We start from the raw sequence: 14685 nt of genomic DNA on the forward strand, positions 1-14685 counted from the left end.
ACGACTAATTTCAACTATAGATAAAATATTAATATTTTAATATTATTTTATAAAAAAAATATTATTTTATTTCAAAATTTTCAACTTGCCTTGACGGGACTCAAAATATCTTACTTTGTCCCGGTTCACTTCCGAATCACTCTTTTATCTTGATAATTTATTCTCAATAAAATATTATTATTTAATTATCATTTTCTCGAGTATAAAATATTTTATTTCAAAATATTCCTTTTGCCTATCACTGCTCTTTCGTACTTAGATTTACATCCATAAATCGTCCGTCTCGTCGATGAGATTGTGGTGGCTCCTATATGAGGATACGGTGTGTTACATGTGCAATGTGTTTACACCATGCCATTTAATGTGAAAAGTAATTTGAAAGGTTATTGAACCTTGTTTCTAAAAGATTTAAAGGAAAAGTCTCCAAAAGCTTGATTTGGTTTTGAAAAACAGTTTTGGCAAATCGAGAGCAAGGAGAGTAGGTCGAATGTCACATCGAGATAGTGTGACCCTTGTGCACAAGTGAGCTATAGCTAGAGAACCTTTGGGTCACCAACGGGCTGTTAGACATGGCTAGGGCCATGGTCTATGATTGTACAGGGCAAGGCTATGGGTTGTTCTACATGACTCAGCCACAGGTTGATATGCACGGTTGCAACTGCTTGATTTCTCTGATGTCGGCCAACATCTTAGAGATTGCCATGGTAATGGGAATCCGGTGGAGTAAAGCTCCCGAATGTTATTACGTGGAAGTGGGTCCATGTGTTGGTTATTATGATTACCTACTTGAGAGCCTTGAGAGTTTTTGGACTCGTACTCTTTTGCATGGTGGAGAGTTAAAGTTTTCCACAGCTCCCTCTCTATTTGAATAATAGCTTTCAGTGCTTTATACGTGATTATGAAATAATTTAGGGGGGTTATACACATTGATTTTCACATGCCACACATTTTGGGAGCGTACGTGCTTTTATGCAATTATCGTATTTTTGAACAAAATAGGTGATTTCGATGAATGAAATTTGTTTTACTATACTTTGTTTCTAACATCGTTTGCCAAAAAGTATAGCATTATGATTTTACAACATTGTTTTTACAAGCAACAAATACCTTACTCGTGATTGGTTTTTGTAAGAGTACAATTTTAATTCTAGTTTTACTAAATTTATCTGTTTTATGCTTGTTTCTCATCTACGTCCTATTTATAGAGTCGATGATCACTGAGTCTATGAGACTCAGTCCCCCTTATCTCCCTTTTGCAGATACTAATCGACCTAGCGTGTGTTCTTCGGCACATATTTTGTATCGTGAATAGGAAAATGCATCTCATAGCTCCTTATTCTGAGTCACTTCGCTGCTAAAGGTCGAGTCCTTAATAGCATGATGTATTTGTAAATAGTGTCATTGTAAATTTGGAGCTAGGTATTATAGACCTTAATGGATTCTTACAAAAATGAGAAGTAAAGGTTAAGTCAACCTATTATTACTAATGTTCCAAATCATATCACATGGGATTACACGGATTAAAGCAATTACATAGAATAGTGGATCGAATATAATGAATTAATGAGAGTTACTAATAAGGCTTGTTCGGGACTTGGAAGTTACTCTCGGAAGTCTCGAACAGCGGTAACGATCGAGAAGCGGTAGTTACATTGGTTCCTTGACTATTAATACCGTTAGTCAACAGTTAAAAAAAATTATACCCAATACTACATAAATATTTTAGGACACAAATGCTTTCTTAAAAAATATTATTCATGTTTTCTTACAAAACTTAATAAAATTCACTTTGATATTTAATAAAATTTAATATTTGATAGAAAAGAAAACAACCTAAAGCTTAATAAAATTCTAAAACAGGATTTGTCAATGTTGTAGTTTGTCTCACTTTGATACTTAATAAAATTCAATATTTGACAAAAAAGAAAAAAGCTTAAAACTTTTGATATATAGTTATCAAGTCAAAATCTTTTTAAATCACCCTAAACTCTAGTCTCAAAGAACAAATTTTGAGCAAAAGGTTTTCAACAAAATTAGTAATCATGAGTAAGAAATTTGAGAAACATTGATTTTTCATTTTTTTAACTTGAGAAATTTTTAAGTTGTATGAACTATATTTTTGCTATTGAATGAGAATTCTGGTCTTTTGATGTTAAATCTCTTCATAATACACTATTGCATTCATGGATGAATGATGGACGAAAGAATAGTTGAGAAAGGAGATCAAAAGGATGAATTTTTGCAAGATAAGGCATGTAGGGTTGATCTCATGGCAAGAGGGCTTCATTCCTAAAGGTATGAGATCCTTATATAGCTTTTGTAAATAGCTAAGATTGAGCTTAGGAGGTCGATCCCTACAAGGTAAAGTCTTGGAAAGGCTATTGAAAGTGTATAGTATTGACCCACAAGCAAGGTAGGGTTGATCCTCACAAGGTGAAACGCTTAGAAACTTTTTAGGAGACATAAGGATTGACCCTCAATGGCTAAAAGGTCAATCCTTACGACTTGGAGTTCAAAACTTAATTACTAGAATTTGATACGATCAATTCCCTAAGGTCAAGGGCTCGATCCTACCCAGTTTAGGTAGAAAAACATAAGCCTACGGATCGACCCCAAGGTTTAAAAGGCTGATCTCGAGGCTCTCACATTAAAAAAATATAAAACCCAACTTGAGTCCTAAACTTCTTTTTCCCCTTTTTTAGCCTCTAACTCATCCTCAACAGCATTCAAACCCTCTCCCAACCCCTCAAGACCCCATTTAGTAAGGATTCAACCTTCTAAACTTGAATCTAAGGTAAGATTTGGCATTTTTTAGATTAAAAGTTAAGGTTTTTACCTAACTCTAAGATTTTTTTTTTAGCTTATTTAACTCATTTTTGAGTGGAGGATTTTGAGGGTTTTGCAACCAAAAAGGTTGTAAGGGTAAAGATGTTTAAGATTGTTCCTTATATGGATTGAGTTTGAAGTTTATAAATTTATTGGAATTTAAATGAAGAATATTCGATAACTCAACTAGTTATAAAAATGGGTTTTGCCAGAAACTAGGATACTTACAGTAGGAATTATTGTGCTAGGTGATTATTAGAGCTTAAGATAGTAGAACGAGCATCATTTGAAGACTTGAAGCTTAGAGGAAGTTACTTCTTATCCAGGTGAGTGGGTACACCTCTTAAAGTATTATATACAATAAAACTAGCATGATTTATTGACTTGGTTGACATGCATATTTTGAATGCTATTGTGATATCAACGTGAAAATCATGTTGTTCTTTGCAAAGTATGGTTTATTGCAAAAACTCTTCCTTTTGGCTTGCCCATTTCTTTGTATCCACTCATGAAGTTTTTGTGACTCACCTACTATGTTTCCTTAATTGGTTTTACAGATTAATCGCACACTTGGCTAAGTGCCTTGTGAAGGAGTAGCTCATATCATTTTCGGTAAGAGTGGTAGAGCCTTTCTTCTAGCCACCCATGTCACTACACTTTGCAATGTGTCAAGTCGAGACTTATATTATTTATATTATAAATGACACTTGATTATGTAAATAAGTATTGATATTCATATTTTTCTTATGATTGCTAATACATTGTTGAGCCCTGGAATAGGTGCAGATGATATTGATAACTATGGTGAAAGGACCATAGGTGACAATAGCACAAAATGCATACCGAACCACAAGATTATATGTTATGTGAATATTGATATGAAATGAGATCGAAACCACACATTATGTCTAGAAGTTCCATAATGATCTCTAGATATGGGTCCTGACAAAATTAATCTCTTGATCTAAGACCATCAAATTAGAAATATCCATCGTTGAACGAAAGATTTACTAGTAATACATTGTTTTCAATGAAAAAAAAATTCAAACTGTTGGAGAAATAAAAAGTTTGATGACTATAAATTTTACCTCAAGAAAGAAGTTTATTGTTTTCAAGATGGATAGAGCTTTAAATTTCCAAGCCTTCAAACCAAAATTTTTTAAGCTTTTTTTTCTAATTAAGGTTTTTGAGAGAAGCATGTTTAAATTTTTTTAAAAAGAGAATATTCTTAAATTAAACAAATAATATAAGAGGTATTTATGTCTTAAAACATTTATATAGTATTAGGTCTAAATTGTTTTATCTGTTTACTAATCATATTAACAATTAAGGAGTCAAAAATTTTATTTTAAAACAAAAAGGATCATAGTATCCTTTTTCAAGTATTTTGAGAAGATTCTTTTGGATATTACTTAAAGGCTATTGGCTTAGAGGATGACTTGACTCTTTGAGACTTTTACTATTCTACAAATGGTTGGAAAAATATGCCACCTACTTTAGCAATTTTGTTCATGAATTATTCATTTTGTCAAGGTAACAGATAGCTTATGAAGTTAAAGATGCCTTTAATATTCAATAATGACAAATTAAAATTATTATATATGGCTAACGGAAAGTATTTTGTTAAAACTGGTCATGTGTACCTCATTTAATGAATTAAATTCTTTTCATATTTCCTTTTAGAATTCACACCACCATAATCGGACAAAAAGGAAATGGAAAATCACTACAATTTATGGAGATGCAATCGGTGCTTGTTAAGGTTTGGGTGACAAGTTTATTGCTTGGGTTCATTACTATAATCATACGCTTGTTTGATGTTCTTATATATAAGCTTGGAAGGCTTCATTCTAGCTACAAAAGCAAGGAATTGAGAGTTTCCCACCATCCATCCTGCTTATTAATCTCCGGTACATAAAAAAGACACAATTGAAGGCGTCAAAGTCATTGGAAGAAGGAGAACAAGTGATAGTGTACAATTGTTCTTCCTTGGTGTTTCCATATTTCAACAACTAGAGAGAACAATATGTTAAACACATGAAAATACCATAAACATCACAAAACTAATTATTTCCTAGCTTTGGAAATTCCTAGCTTTTCAAAAAAAACTAAATTCAATATATAAGCTCAAATCCTTCAACAATGAGCAAAACCTTTACCTTAGTAGTTGGGTTGCTTAAATCTTAGCTCTAAATCCCCAGCAGACTCAAGGGAGAAAAACTCACCAAAGCTACACCAAATCGAATCTAAGCAATTAATTGATTAAATTGAAAATCCATTGGTAAAAAGGCATAATCTTACCTCCCAAAGCATTTTTCAAGCTCAAATCCACTCTAAATAACTCAAAAAATTAGTTTGAGAGGTTAGGGTTTTGAGGTTTGAGGGAGAGAGAGTTTTTTTTTTGTTTTTGGGGATAAAATGACCCGAATATCTTATTTTATTTTTACGTTTATGGGTTGATCTATCGATGGATAGAAGGCATCTATCAATTGAGCCCTCTAAAAATTTTTTGTGTTGACTTTCATCTATCAATACATTCTTTAAATCTATCAATAAATTGTGCCCTAGCATTCTTTCTATTTTTCCTCGTTGGCCATCTATGGATAGATTTCACAGATTTATCGATAGATGCTTCTCACTTTTGTTTTCATTAATTTCATTTGGCTATCTAACCATAGACTCTGTGAATCTATCAATAGTTTTCAAGCCTATTGGCTTGACAAAGCTCTTGAGTGGTCATTTATCGATAGATAAATGAATCTATTGATTGATGTTCATCCAACTTGTTTCCCTAGGCTTTCTATTTTGCATCCATCAATAGATGTAGAACATCTGTCGAGAGATCATGACTAGAATGCACATTTTCCACTTATCTAAGTCTCCAACCTCTATCATTTGTCACCTAATTCATATCCATCAATCAACACTCTTCAAATAATTTATATAACTCATAATCCCTCATACATATACTCAACCATATGATCAAATCTTAGGTCAAAACCTCAAATTTTAAGACTTATCAAATATTTCCATAAAATGGGCCTAAATGTCATAGTATATATAGGCTTCATACACTTAACAAATTTATTAAATAGTCAAAAGTCCTCAAATACTCACAATATTTCCTAATCATTCTTAATTAACTTATTGTACACCAAAACTTAGGGGTGTTACATCCAATGCCACCTCAGTCCTCAAAACCATCGATTCCACTCTGACGTCCACACCGGTGGCTACTCTATTCAATCTAAAGGAAATGCCGCCAACTCTAATTACCTACGCAGGTGTGTCAAACTTGTGTTACAATCTAGGGGTTAAGGGTCCAATGTAAGCTTGCCTAGTCTTACCAATCTGGACTGACATATCCTTTTGTATCCCATCAGAGAAAGATAATTTCCAGTTATTAGCTTATTTCATTATATGTAGTAAATTTTTTAATGTGTTTTAATAAAGATATATTGATTTTTTAGTGCTTTTGCGAAGACTAGAGTGACATCAACCATCACAAGAATAATTAAGAGTCACTTTAGTGGGCCTTAACCAATATGGAAGTTTATTCCTACAACAGTGAAAGATGCCATATGGCATAAATTCGAGGTACCAAATTGTTATTGTATATTTGTATAGATTTTCCTCAACAATACTAATATAAATATTTATTTTTAATGTAGGAGCCCTTCATGTGGGCTGTTATTGATGCTTCAATGTTCGCAATAAATGGGAAAAGATTTGCAAGAACCGATTAAAAGATTTATTAATAGATAAGCGCAACAAAGCCAAGAGGGATGTAGGCAGTCATCACGATATCCTTTTAACCAAGGGGAAGGCATGCCTTTGGATCAATGGAAAGGTTTAAGACTAGCTAATCGATAACGTCAATGTTGATCCAAGAAGGTTTAACAAAACCGCCTTATAGAGAAAGATAGTAGCTAGCAAAGCACACAGTGGATTCTTTACATTTTGCATTACATCAGAAGAAAATGGTACAAGCTCTTAACTCATATAAGACAATTTGAGCCTTTTGTTGTTGTCATTGTGTTGTCGATGATTGCGAAGCCATGCATATTTCTGATGATGCGTTTCCTTTTCTTGTGATTGTGTTTTGCGTCGTTAATGTTTTACAATTTAAAAACATGTTGTTGAAAATTGCGAAAACATGCATATTGGTGATGATGCATTTTTTGTTCTAATTGTGATTGCAATCCGAGATGCTACAAAGATCGACGAGATTCTTTAAGGTTTTTGAGTGCATTCGCAAGCGATAGAAAGGTATCAGAGAGTCTATAGACAATAAGTCAAAGATTGTTAGTGTTAGTAATAAATATGAGTCAGTTTATTTTGATTTTATTATTGTATATGTGTATATGTTAGTTAACAATTTAATTAATATAAATGTCATTTCCTTTTCTATTTGTAGGAATCAAGTACATCTACTTTATCGCAAAAGTACAATAATGATCCATCATCCCAACCATAGTTCGATCTAGTAGTGTGGTCTAAGGCAATTAGAGGGTAGCAAACCACTTGAACCCACGTCTACGACTTTAACACCAGGATGCAACCTACTACACTATTTGCTCCAATTACGACATTTGAGTCATCTTGTGCTCCGATGACAATTCTGTTTTACAAAATGATTTTAGTCCAATTTTGTTATTAAATAGTATCTAAGTCCTTAATTTTCAATTATAAATTAGCTATTTTTAATTGTTTTTATAATTAGTTTATTTTTAAGTGAATTATTTTAATTTTATGTTTATTTCCTTCAATTTGATTATTATTTATTTTTTTTTATGTTTTTGTAGGAGTTAAGGGAATTGGGCTTAATTTTGGAAAGTATGGTGTCGAAAGACCTGAAAGTTCAATTGTTTATGCTTTGGTGTTTTGACTATAACTCATGCTACAGAACTCCAAATGATATGATTCTTGGATCATTGGAAAGTTAAGAGATAGAGCTACAACTTTCATGAGATAACTTTGCCCAATTTTACCTTAAACATAGAGAAAATTGTGTCAAAAGATGAAAAGGTGCACTATTACTGGGAATGGCAATTTTAAGGCTGACAATTGATATTTGGACCTCTCATTACACTTTTAATACCAATTAAATTAGTAAGTTAACTTACAGGATAATAGGTTAAGTTTGTTAATATAAATAGGATATTTTAAGAGAAAACTTTTAAGAGATTCAAGAGGTTGAAAGTGGAAGAAAAAACTCCAAAAGAAGTTGCAATCAATTGTTTTGTTTTCTTCCTTAGCTTTTATTTTTCTTGTTACTCTCAACGGTTGAATTTTCTATGATTTTATTTGTCTTTGCAATTATGAGTAGCTAATTTTCTTTTTCAAGGATTGCAATTGAACTCACATTTAATCTAAATTTTTAATCTCTTTCTTAGTTATCTTTAATGAGATTTAAATAGTTTATTCCAATTTATTCTTAATGTTTTTAATTGACTGATCACCAACTAAATTGCTTTAGAAACCTAAACAAACTTGGGAAAAGGAGTTTAGTGTAAAGTAAAAATGGGATATCATATGATTATATTAATTGATTTGCATATATAATAGGGATATACCTATATACCATATGTAGCCAGATTAAAGCTTGAACTTAATGAATCTGTTTTAATTTCAATTCACATAGGGATATAGTGTTTTGGTTGAAATAGAAAATTTATAAGACAAATCGACAAACCCTTATAAATAATTGAGGACTCGAGGTTAGCAATTCAACCTATTGAAATAAGTTAAGGACGAGAGGTAATATTTAGATGAAGTTTGAGGGATATTGTAATCCTAAGCTTGTTTGATTGGTTTTTACCCAATTACTTATTGCTTTAGTTTTTAATTAAATTAGTTTTAGTTGAGTAATATTTAGTTTAATTAGAATTCAAGTTTTAATTATTTGAATAAAACTAAATTATTCTATACTAGAACAATTCTAGATCAATTTTTTATGGGATCGATACTTTGCTTACTTATATACTATCTATTGGATACGCATACTTGTGTAGTAAAATTGTAACTGACAAGTTTTTGGACCTTTTGTTGATGCTGCATGAGTTCCTTTATGTAAACCTAAGGGCTATCAAGAGATGAAGAGCAATGTGACGGAGTTCAAAACTTGACATGCATGATATTAAGTCCATCATGAAGGTTGTTCTTAAAAGCCTTCCAAATCCAGCTGGCGAGTCTTCATCATCACAACTATCACATCCTCAACCACCACAACAGTCCCCCCTTTTTGATGATTTGGTTGAGGCATAACCGTAATTCTTTTTCGTTGTAGAATAGATTTATTGTATTAACTTATTTCATGGATTTTGACATTACACTTCTTTTTTAATTTTTATAAATTTTGTATGTTTTTTCCATTTTATAATAAATTTTTTACGTTATTAAAACAGAATACTTGCTTTTAATATTAATATTATTATTCAATACCGAAAATACAAATTTAGAAAAAAAATTCATAAATTTAATTATTACTGATAGAATTATTGATAGAATTTTCTCAGTAAAGATGAAATTCATTATTTAATTACTATTGCGTCATTACTGACAGAATGTATAAAAAAAATTAGTTGCTAATTTTGTATGAAATTCCATAGGTAATTTCATCTATAAATTACAAACAGATTTGCAGACCACAATTTTTCGTCGATAAATTACTAATGAATTTTTCGGTCATAGCTTTTCCATTAGTGTTTTTACTGATCAAATTTGCCCACGAATTCCCTATATCACCGACGACTTCCCCAGCCGACAGATCGACAACTTTACTGACAAAATTAGCAACAAAATTTTCATTCTGTAAATTTATCAACGAAATTTTCAGTTATCAACGAAAATTTATTGACGGAGAAGGTATTTACGACTAATTACCTATGAAAATTTTCATTAATAATTAACATTACCAACGAAATGCATAACTTGACCAATTCATTTTTGCAATAATAAAATCGTTATTTTTAATAGTGTTTGTTCATGAAATATTGATTTTGTCAACTTAGCAGTCTTGTGGCCAATTTATTTACATATAGTAAAACAAATAGGTGACTCATTTAATACTCAATGAAGGGTGTAGATAAATAAAACATATATATGCATATTGCATTATCTATGTTGACAAAGTGCTTTATTAAACATCTCCAATATTAGGGGTATATCAATCATCCTTAGAAGTTTCCACAAACAATATATCACTAGGCTTATCCTCAAAGCCGTATCAAAGTGAATATCCATAGGCACATGCTAGTTGCCAAGGTATCATATCAATTTTAAACTGTGTTTATCTAAGCCTACCCAAGGCTATGTCATATCGTCCACAAATTGAATCACAATCTTTGAGTGGTCCTTCCTTGGACATCATCAATGTAACACCCTGTACCCTCGTATAGAAGCTAGTAAAACCATATCGACAAGACCAAGGGTCAATTGACATTAAATTAAGCGTGAAAAAGTGGAGACGAGTGGAAGGAATATTTTAGAATAAAATATTTCACATGCAAGAAAATAATAGTAAAATAACAATATTTTATTGAGGATGAGTTAGTGAGTTAAAATGGTGATTTGGAAGTAAATCGGGATAAAGTGAGACACTTCAGGACCTGAGGAGATAAGTGGAGAATTTTAGAATAAAATAATATTAATATATTAATATATTATCTATTGTTGAAATTAGTCATGAAGAAGCACTATATGGCTAATCTAAGTGGGGGAAAAGAAATAGGAAGGAATTTTAAAGAAAAATGATGTTAGTGGGGTCGGCATGCCTTCATTAAATAGAGCAAGAGAGGGTAAGCATATATTCAAATATTAGGGTGACACCTTGGTAAAGTATGAGTTTGATATTTTATTTGTACAAGTGTAAAGAAAGAAAAATAGAAGAAAATTGGAATTCAAGAAATGATGGGAGGACCTAATTGAAAGGAATAAGAAGTTGATGAGTGGAATTGCAAATAATGAAAAGTAAAGGGATTAAGTTGTAATTATGAACAAGTTAAAGGATCAAATTGCAATTTATGAAATGTTTGAAGGACCAAATTGAAAAAGATGAAAAGTTTGGAGGGTCAAATGGTAAATAAAAAAATTAAAAGACCTATGTGCAATTTTTCCATTTTAAACTAAATGAATATTTAATATATATATATATATATATATGTATTATGGAAAGCAAGATGAAATTCAAGTAGGATGCAAGTAAAATGAAATGGCAAGGGAAACCATTGTTTGGCAAAGATAGCCCATGGTATTTAAGGAAAAAGGTGTAATCATTACACTTGATTTGATTTAATAAGAAAAAGAAAGAATAAATTTTGTTGCATAAATTCCTATGGGTTTTGAAGGAGGCCAAATGAGAAATAATGTGGAAGAATACATGAAAGACTATTGGACAAAAGTAAGGTGAATGAAATGGAAATACATTAAGAATGCATGAGATAGATTAAAGAATGGAAGGATAATGAAAGGTGGATACTTAACCAATAAAATGAAGAGAATATTGGTGCATGAAGAACCATTGGGTGGCAAGGTAGCTCAATAAGAAACTAAAGAAACAAAACTAAGAAATTACAAAAAGAAAAGGGATAAAGGCAATGAAGGTTTTAGGAACTTGGGCAAACCATGCCTTTGAGAGAAAAAGAAATGAAAGAAATCGCTTTGTAAGTTCCACCCACATGGTAGAGAGAAAAGAGAAGAAAAGAGAGATTTAAGGGGAGGCTTGGTTTTGAAAAAAACCTAAGGAAACCATGAAGATTTCCTTCCCTCTACCTTTTTGATATTTGATATTTCACCATCCAAAAAGATATTTGAAACTTGGAAAAGGATGCATGGCTCGGTTTTGTGATTCAAGTAAGGAAAAGGTAAGAGAATGGCTTTAATTTGAATGTATACTTGGAAATTCGGATTGGTGATGTTGGGTGTGTTTATGGCAGAAAAGATTTCTAAGGTTTGAAGAATATGGATGCATGCATGACATTGATCCTTGGTTAGGTGACAGATTTAAGATAAAACGAAAAAAGGTAAGATGTTCTTAACCTTTGAATTCCTAAATGGTGGAAAAATGTGGATGTTAATTGATAGATTTATGTGTGGCAGCCTTGATGATAAAAGCTATGGAGATGTGTTGAGATGCATGCAAAGTCCAAGCTACTTTAAAAGGTAAGCATGCAATGTGAATGCATTATGATACCTTAAAATCGGCTAGGAGAAATGCTTATGCTAGTTATAAATGTTAAGGTTGCTTGCTATGTTGTTTGAAATAATTAAGGAGGAATAATGTGGATGGAAGATTGAAAAATAAAGTATTGAAAATTAGATAGACAAATTATGCATGTAAGCTTGGAAATAATTGAGTGAAATTGGATTGATTGTTGCTGCCATATATGTGGTTAGTGCTATGAAAATATGATATGGACTATGATGAATGTTGTTTGGAAAGGTTGAAATGGGCACTTAATATTATAAATAAGTTGCTTGTACATGTAATATAGAGAATTATTCATGTAAAGGTTATGAATTCCTTTAGTAAAAATATGTCAATATGCATACGAATATGCAAAGGCTAATTAGGAAAGAATGGTGATTTTAGCATGATTTGAGTTATTAAAATGATGATTAATGTTTGAATGTGAAAGAGAATTGAGTAGGATATAAAAGCCTTAAGTAATTGTGGCAGCAAATGTAAGACAAATGAATTGTAATGTTATTAAAGTATTTTGAAACTAACTACTACCAAGAGATTTACAAAGTGAAAGATAATTGTCGAGGACATAATTCAAGGAGAAAACGGGTGACCAACAAGTCATCTTGATGAATTGGGGACATAAGGAGTTTAATTTGGTTAAGTAATATCCCACCAAGAGAAGTGAGTAGAGGGTGTCAATTTTAAAAGATTCTTACAATATCAAATTATATATATAGTATTATCCAATGCCTTTGTGGAAAGCATGAGTTGCTAGAAAATGATAAGTGATTTGAATACATGGTTTGCTATGATTTATACATTGCTTTTGTTGAAAGCATGAGCTGGTAGAAACGATAGGCAATTGTGGATGCAAATTGATTTGGAAGTTGTTTGTATAGACTATATATATACACATATATGTAAGGTGTTTTAGAAATCGGGAAACAAGCCCTTTTGCAATGTTTTGATTCAAAACTGTGTCTTAAATCTTTGTGCAATGTGCATTATTGATTGCACCTGGTAAATGGCTTAAATTGAATTCTTGTGAACCGGTTTTAGTCCAAACTTTATGGAAATGTTTACACCATGCTTTTTAATGTGAAAAACAGATTTGAAAGGTTGTCGAACCTTGTTTTCAAATGATTTTGAGGAAAAACTCTTGAAAACCTTGATTTAGTTTTGATAACAGTTTTGACAAATGGAGAGCATCGAGAGTAGGTCGAATGTCATATCGGGATAGTGTGACCCTAGTGCACAAGTGAGCTCTAGTTAGAGAACTTTTGGGTCATCGACGGGCTGTTAGACGTGTCAAGGCCACGGTATGTTATTATACATGGCAAGGCCACGGGTTGTTATATGTGGCAAGGCCACGAGTTGATATACGTGGTTACCACCACATGATTTCTCTGATCTCGGCCAACATCGTCAAGACTACCATGGCTGTGGGAATCTAGTGGAGGGGGGCCTCTCGGATTGTTATTACATGAAAGAGGATCCACGGGTTGATTATCTATGATTACCTACTCGAGAGCCTTGATAGTTTTAGACTCCTACCTTTTTGCATGGTGGAGAGATAATGTTTTTTCGTAGCTCCCCTATTTAATTGAAAGCTTTCAGTGCTTTATATGTTGATCATGATTTGATATATGTGGATGTACACGATTATTTTTACAAGCCACATGATTTGGGAGCATGCGTGTTTTTATATGGCCTTTGTATTTGTCAAGGCAATAAATGATTTCGATGATTGAAATCTATTTTACTATGCTTTGATTTTGGCATTGTTTGCCAAGGAAAGTATTACACTATGATTTTTACAGAATTATTTTTACAAGGCAAAAACACTTTATTTGTTATTTGGTTTTATAAGGTTATCGTTTTATGCTCTAGTTTTATTATTCAAAATGTTTTGCCCTAAGCTTGTTTCTCATCTACACCCTGCTCATGAAGCCAATGATCACTAAGTCTATGAGACTCGCCCCTTTATTTCCCCTTTTGCAGATAGCGATCAGCGTAGCATGCATTTATCAGCATATATTATCTATCGCGAATAGGTAACAGCATTTCATAGCACCTTATTCTGAGTTACTCTACTACTAGAGGTTGAGTCATTTATAGCATATATTACTTGTAAATAGTGTTAATGCAACTGTACTTTTAGAGAGTAAAAACTTTGATGTATTTTTACAATTATGAGGAATAAAGTTATTTTGATTTATAATGACTTCTATTCAAATTATATTCCAAGAATTTTATGGTTCAAAGTAATTACATAGATTGGTGGACCAAATAGAACGTATTAACAAAATTTTTAATTAAGGGTTGTTTAGGACTTGACAGGTTCTCCTGTAAGACTCAGAAGTCAGTAAAGATTGAGGAGCGCTCGTTACAATCAAATCATGCATGATTGCCAGTCATTGGAGTCAAATCATGCTTACAGCTAAGCCACTTAGGAAGAATCAAATCGCACACATGTTGAAGCAATAGAGGAAGAATCAAAATCATCATTCAGCGTAATCTCCCAATGGACAGCATCACCTGGAGTAATCTCATACAAGCAGCATCAAAGCACTGTAGGTAAACAAAGTCGCAAAGAAGAAGTCTCCATCCAACCTCAAATCAAATTAACATCCAGAATCTAACCCTTAGACTAAATACCAATCCATGAATAA

The sequence above is a fragment of the Theobroma umbraticum genome, unplaced genomic scaffold, assembly GCF_002168275.2.
Source record: "Theobroma umbraticum cultivar Fairchild unplaced genomic scaffold, ASM216827v3 scaffold_81.0, whole genome shotgun sequence".
Lineage (NCBI taxonomy): Eukaryota > Viridiplantae > Streptophyta > Magnoliopsida > Malvales > Malvaceae > Theobroma > Theobroma umbraticum.